Source organism: Rhineura floridana, chromosome 8, assembly GCF_030035675.1.
Source record: "Rhineura floridana isolate rRhiFlo1 chromosome 8, rRhiFlo1.hap2, whole genome shotgun sequence".
NCBI lineage: Eukaryota > Metazoa > Chordata > Lepidosauria > Squamata > Rhineuridae > Rhineura > Rhineura floridana.
The window spans coordinates 89,758,571-89,766,564 of record NC_084487.1 but is presented as its reverse complement, the minus strand read 5'-3'; positions in this window follow the sequence as shown (position 1 = coordinate 89,766,564).

The following is a 7,994-nucleotide window of genomic DNA, read 5'->3' as shown; positions in this document are numbered from 1 at the left end:
TATCCTCCATAGATGTTTAGATCTTTTATTAGTAAACACCAAGACTTTCGTCTTATCATGATTAATTAGTAGGGACTCAATATTACAGTAATTTGTAAGTGCTATTAATAGGTGTCTCAAGCCAATACAAGAACGCGATATCAAGGCTATATCATCCGCATACATAAGGATTGATACAGGCCTTTCCGTTATTCTAGGCGAATGAGAACAAACCTGCTGTAAACTGTCCACAAGAGAATTAATATAGAGGTTAAACACGAGAGGGGGCAATATACAACCCTGTTTAACCCTCTTATAGGTGGGTACAGATCTTGTTAAATGCCCTACGTTGCTACATCTAACTCGTAGGCAGGTATTTGCATATAAACCACGTATTAAGCTTATTAGACGCTTATCTATATCTTTGGCCTCTAGCTTCTCCCATAACCGCTCCCTGGAGATTGAATCAAAAGCTGTCCTAAGATCAATGAAAGCCACATATAAGGCCCCTCCCCTATAACCATCTGATCTGGCCACGGTGACACATGCCTTAGTTACATCCCGTTTAGATTACTGTAACGCGCTCTACATGGGGCTGCCTCTGAAGACTGTTCGGAAACTTCAGTTGGTACAACGTGCTGCAGCCAGAATGTTAGCTGGGGCTGGTTACAGGGACCGTACTACCCCCCTGTTAAAAAAGCTCCACTGGTTGCCAGTCTGTTTCCGGACACAATTCAAAGTGCTGGTGCTGACCTATAAAGCCCTATACAGCTTAGGTCCAGGCTATTTATCAGACCGTATCTCCCTGTATGAGCCTGCCCGGGCCCTGAGATTCTCAGGAGAGGCCCTTCTCTCAATGCCCACATCTTCTCAAGTACGACTAGTGGGGACGCGTGAGAGGGCCTTCTCGGTGGCTGCCCCTAGGCTTTGGAATTCCCTTCCTAGGGAGGTAAGAATGACCCCCTCTTTGCAGTCCTTCCGCCGACAAGCAAAGACCTTCCTATTCCAACAAGCCTTTGGAATTGAAGGCTAAGGATAGGGCGTGAAGGGTGCTGCATTGCTAATGTCTATTATAACATTTTTAAACTAGTCTGAATTCTTTTAGCTGTATGTGTGTATGGTTTTAATATTGGAAATGGTTTAATCTTATTTTAATGTAGACTTTGTATGCTTTTAATTATATGTGTTTTTTATCTGGAAGCCGCCATGAGTTCCAGTTTTGGAAAAATGGCGGGGTATAAATAAAGATAATAATAATAAATAATAATAAGCAGTGTACTTATTCACCAAATGCTGTAAGACAATAGCATGATCTATAGTGGATCGATCAGGTCTAAAGCCAGCCTGTTCTTCTGCCATGATATTACCTTGTTCAGACCAGTCTTTCAGTTTGTCATATAGATGACTAGCATATTATTTACTAATGGTATTAAGTAGACTGATAGGTCTATAATTCGACGGATTGTATCTTGAACCTTTTTTATATATAGGGACTATTATTGCAAGACCCCAATCTGGCGGGAATTGCATACATTGATCTATCCTTGTGAATAACGCTGCTAATACTGGAGCCCACCAGTCTAGATTTGCTTTAAAAACTTCTGCCGGTATATTGTCCAGGCCTGGGGCTTTATTCCATTTCATTCTAGTTATGAGATTAACAATTTCCATAACAGATACAGGTAACCACTCTGGTATATCACTCATATTCAGGTTACATGGTGATTTGTGAACCTGGTCTTGTGCGTAAATTTTTGTGAAGAAGTTCTCCCAGGTAGTAGTTGTAATATGGCAAGTAGAATTAGAAGGGGCTACAGGCCATCCTTGAGCAACCAATTTCCAGAACATAGAGGAATCCTTTGATCTGGAAGCTTTTAGCAAGTGTTGCCAATTCTCTTTTAATGCGACTTTCTTTTTCCGGGCGATTAGGATTTTGTACCTTTTCTTCAATTCCAGATATTCCAGGAGTATAGTCCGTGAACTATTGAATTTATATTTCTTATATGCTGTTATTAGATTTTTTTTGCCTCTATACATTCAATATCAAACCAAGGTTTGGATTTAGAGGCTCTATTCCATGTCTTATTTCTATATTTAATAAATAATACGTTTTGAAGGGCAATAGTCAGTTGTTGAAAAGCCCAAAACGCCGTTTCTACTGAGGTCGCATCAAGTATAAATTTTCGAAGAGAGCAGCATTGGCTGGAGTTTAACATATCTTTTAGATTCTTTTCTGTTTTGGGAAGCCATTTAATGCACGATGGTTGTATTTCCAGATCTGCTTCAATGGTTGGCTCTTGATCCGTATATACACATTGATTGCCACACTCCAAAGTAAGAATCAAGGGGAGATGATCACTCTCCGGTCGTTCCGCAACTGAACATGAGGACACCGCTTGGAACAATTCCTGAGATACAATGAAAAAATCAATTGTTGATCCTCCTCAGCTCGATAGGTAGGTAAATTCTCCAGTGGCGTCCCCTTTTACTCGCCCATTTACCAAAATTAGATTCATACTAGTAAAGAGCTGCATAAATTGCAAACCGGCATAATTAATGCCTTTGTCCTTTGAACATCTAGTTGGAATAATAGTAGGACTGTCTCCTTTAGGTGTGAACATATGGAATCTCGAATAAAGAGCTTCATCACTTGGGCCAACTCTTGCATTAAAATCTCCCGCCAATATTACCAGCGCTTCAGGATGATACTCTGTCAATCTTATTAGATATTCCTCCAGCCTTTTTGTGCTGGCTTTATTTGGTTTTTTTTGATGATATGGGGGGAAGTAAACATTAATAAGTAGTAGAGTCGCCCAGGGAAATCTAACAATTACAGAATTTGCAAGCTCTGCGAGAGGATCCAGGTTAGTAATTGTAGCACGAATTTTGGTGGAAATAAGTGTGCTTAGACCACCCTTAGCTCGACCCCCTTTGTTACTAGGTATAGCGTCCAAAGAGTGAGCAATAAATCCATTTAGACTCAGCTCTCCTCTTAACCAGGTCTCTTGTAGAAAAATGATACCGTATTTTTTAAGATAGTTCATAAATGTTGGGTCAACTACTTTATTTCTCCAGCCTGCAATATTCCATGATAACAACAAAAGATGTGAATTAGTTTGCTTAACTCTTTGTCAAGGAGAGGACGCTTGCTGTGGTAATAGATCCTGGCAGATTGATGGTATATACGTCGAGCCAGGTTCTGTCTCCCAGCAATCAATTTTATCTAGCAGTGGATCATTCCTGCTTACGTTTGAGTTCTTCAGATGCAAATTCTTAAATGGATGATTCATAATGCTACTAGGTTTCTGCGGAGAACCTTCTTCATTAGGTTCAAGCCATCTCATAGTTGTCCACCTTGCAGTTGTGCAGTCCGAAAGTCCGGTCTTAGGGATAATTGAGACCGAGTTCTTCTTTGGGGTTTTTTGAGACATATCTGGAGCTAGCAGATTAATTTCTGCTACAATTTGAGTTGATCTGACATTACATTCATCACCTATCTCCCTGCAGGTCGCCATCTTCCTTTCTAATGAAACCGTTAGGTTATGGAGTCTTATCAAGATGTCTTTTTGTGCCTCTGTAGGTAGAGCAAAGAATGTATCGAGTAAGTTCTGTTCCTCTTCTATAAGTTGTTCCTTTTCCTCCTCTTTCTTCATTGATACAGGAGGTGGCTCTAGTAACTGTGCTGTATCCCGATTTTTCAGGGCCTGCGACGCCATATCTCGAATTTGCGGAGGATCTACATCCGGTTCTAAATCAATAAAATTGTTGTCCAAATTATTTTCCCGATTTATCAGGAGTTCTATTACTTCAGCTTCAATAGGCAGAGTTAACAATTGTGGGGACGCGACTTCCGGGAAGGATGGCTTTGCCTGTGCTTGCTTTTTGAGACGAGTTCTCGTCTCAGAAGAAGCTTTTTCAGTTCTAAAATCAGTCAGAACGTTCTTTTTGACTGGTAAAGATTTTCTCCCGGGCAGGGGGAAACGTAGAGATTAACCACAAAGCCTGTTTTTGTTGGGAGGACTGGATTTCATTAATTTATGAGAGAAAGTTCAGCCAGCAATGCGGACGGACTTCCATCAAGCTCTTACTGATTAGGCGACACGTTTATCTTTTCTTCAAAGAAAAACGGACCTTAACAGGCAAGCATCCTTCTTTCTGTTTTTTTTCCCACTTGGTTTAAATTGTTGCAGCAAAAAGAGATTTGTCAATGAATCAGCTATAAAGAACTTCTGGGTGAGTTTTAACTTTTCTCTTTTACTCACGAAATCAAGGAGGAAAGAAATCGAAAAAGCTTATCTTTGTTTTTATTGCAAAAAGCTGGCCTGGAAGTGCATTCTAAAATACTAACGGAAGAGGGATCGCTGTTTCGAGGAGGGAAAAAAATAAATTTGATTTATGAACTTCGGAGTATTATATATCTGGGACTATTTTTTTTTTTGGTCTATTTCATTTTGACAAATCTGCTTGTTCACGACGCCACTAACTGTTTGAAGCTGGGAACTAAATTTGTTTTGTTTTCCTGAACATATAAGAGATAAGGCAGGCTGTACTGTCTACACTGATGTCAGCAAGCCTGGAATATTAACCCAACTGTGGCTGAAATAATTTTTTGTTTTTGTGGTTTTAAGAATGGTAACCAGGAAAGTGACTGAGACCATGGAAGATATTATGTTTCAGAAAATAATGAGTGAGATTGAGATAACAAAACAAACCCTGAGACAGGGTAGACAGGAGATGAAAATTGAATTTAGCAAAATGACGCAGGAGTTTAAAGAAATAGGGGATTCTGTGAGAGAGGAGTTTGATGGGATTAGAGATGAGAAAAGAAAAATTAAAGGGAAGATACAAAACCTGGAGACTGGAACAAATGTGGAATTGGAAAAAGATCTGGAGTTTACGGATGTTAGAAATAAAGTTTACTGTTTGGAATTCAACGTTGTCTCTGAAGAAATTAATGAAGATATTAGTGATAAAGTTATCAATTTTATATATAATTTTCTTGACTGGAATGATGTGATGGAGCTTGACATAGAAAAAATCTATGGAATTAACTACAGATATGTGACAATGGAAAAACTCTTAAGAGATGAGCCAGTGCATTTTGTAAAAAAGAACAGAGATATGACTTTACAACAATATTTCAGCAACATATTCAGAATTGATGGCAAGGAAATATTTGTGATAAAAGAAATTCCCATCAGACTCTTATTATATGACTATGTCTATGACAGCAAGATCATCATGGGATACTGATAATGGATGAATGGATACTGAAACTACTGGATTTAACTGGACTATTGAAGATGGAAGATGGAATTAATATTGATAATGGAAGAATGGTTATGGAAATTATTGGACCTAATAGATTTGACGAGATGGATTAATCGATATGTTTATTTGGACTATGGCTATGACAACAAGATTATTATGGGATACTGATAATGGAAGAATTACTGAAATTACTGGACTTAACAGGATTATTGAAGATGGAAGATGGAATTAATATAGATAATGGAAGAATGGCTATTGAAATTATTGGACCTAACAGATTTGAATCAGATGGATTAAGCGACATGTTTATTTGGAGAAAAATTGAAAGATATATCTCTCAAGGAATTGAAACATCTCTTTGACTTTTTGTGGAAAGAATAAAGTAATGTTTATGAGATTTGATGATTAATTAAGATAACTACTGGAGGAAAGTGATTTTATAATATAATTTTAGAGACAGGATTGTTATATATTGTAGACATATAACTGATCTGCGACAAATCGGAAGTCAACATTTTATTTTATTGTTTATTTTTGTTTTGTTTTGTTTTTTGTCTTTGAAAATTTGAATAAAAATTAATGATAAAAAAAAACAATTGTGGGGACGCTAAATTCTCGAAGACTCTTGTTATTAAAAGGCCGTGGGTTGAAAGCAGGTCTTTATTTGCAAACAACAATTTAGCTTTCTCTATATCTATAAAGGATATTATGGCACGAACATTAATATAATTGTAAAATAGATATTCTATATGCATTATATCATCCAGATTAACAATACCCGGAATAATGGAATCTATCATCTGTTGAACATGTATCTTACGATCTTCTTGAGAAGCATATCCTATCGGTTTTGGATAATTAGCTACCGCCAACTTAAGGCGGTTTAAAACTATTGACCACTGCATATTTCTCTTCCATCTCGAAGGTGACTTAGTTTCTACGGGTAATATTGTCCAAGGATCTTGGTTGATCCAAAGCCTGATTCTGCATTATGATCTCAGTTTGTGGTCGGTGGGGAGAAATCTCCAAGAGATCTTGTATCGGTTTATCCTCGGCCGTCTGCTTTTGCTCTTGATAAGAGGCCTTTTTTTGTACCATCTTCTTATCCTGAGTCTGTGAGGCCTCAAGTAATTTAAAAAGGTTTTTAAAATTCATTTTACAATTACCATGTCTTTTTAAATTTTTGATGTTCTTAGACTTCTTAATCGCATTAGTAGTGTAAGATCTAGACCTCTGTGTCTTAGCTTTATATTGCTTATTTGCCCTTACAGAAACCCACTTTGGCTGCACATTTTGATCAATAACCAAGGTTAAAGGAGGGCCTGCTGACTTCTCCACTTGATTTAAATCCAGATTTATGACAGCTTCGGCTAAAGTAGTTAAAAGTTGATTAGATTTTGCTAAAAAATGTAAAATTCGGTTTAGATCATCGCCATCCAATAAGACCAGACCTCATCTTGCTCTGCATTATCTATATTCACATCTGTTGATCCCTTTTCCAATTCCATGTCCAATTTTGTCTGGCTGATGTCAGTCATATCTTTACTCATTTTTTCCCTGAGTTCGGGGGCTTCGGAGGGTTGTGTTTGGAGAGGTTTATTTTGAGCAGATTGATTATCCTCCTGGAAGGTTGTTGTTGTTCCTAATCATAAATTATTCTCCGCCCAGGCTAGTTCTCGGGCCAGATTTACAGTAGACTGGCTTCCACTATCGCAATGATATTCTGGCAATGTATTAATTGTCAGGCTTAGGTGGGCAACACAGCCATTTCCAGACAGGACAGTAGGAGTTAAGGGAAGAGTGAAGCCGTTAATTAGCAGCACTTGGCAGAAACGCCCAAGGTCAGGCTGCAGCTGCAACGGATAAAAGAAGCAGCAATAAGAGGCTTGAGTGAGCACACAGAGGTGTGGGGGTAATAGGAAAGCGTTATAGAGTTGGTTGGAGAGAAAGAGACGGAGCACAGTGTGAAAACTGCCAAAAGCAACAGTAAAGTTTTTTCTTCTTGAAGACTTGGCTGATGGTCTATTATTTCGGTCGGCGGCTGGCACTAATAGGCAAGTTAACACGCTACTGGACTACTGGTTATACTGGTCAATAGGTGCTGCACTCTACATTAATTGACCAATCCATCACTAAATTCTCTTGTCGTGGACTTTTAATAGCCAGTTCTTTTACTTTTACATCTTCACCAAGAGGATCCTTAGCAGAGTAAAAATGGGTTAGTTTCGCCTGTCTAGTTTGAATAAAATCTATGTTGGGCTCACATAGAGGCTCAATTCCCATCTCCTTATAATTTTTTCTTGTTAAGACCATATCGCTCAATTGCCAAGTATCTGTCTCTTTAAATTCCATTTCACTATGCCTTTACGCTACAAATGCAGCTATCCTCAGTAAGGTATACGTCGGCTATTTATAGCTGATTTATAGTTCATAGTTCATAATTTGTAGTAATGACAATAACTTACTTACTTAATGAGGCTCTCTTTAACAGGCATGGAACTGAGATAGGCTGGTTGGTGTAGAAGGAAACAAAGCAGCACTGTGATAGATAAAACCGTTCTTCGAAAGCAGTTTGGTGCAACTCTGAATGACGCCAGGCCGAAACAAGGAAAGCAGATATCAAAAAGGCGCTATCACAAAGAAAACAATCTTCCAAGGTCAGCAGTCGCCTCAAGTAAATATAGAGTTGTCATAGGACTCTCCAGCAGTAACAAAATATAGGTGCTTGGTCTTAAAATAAGGGT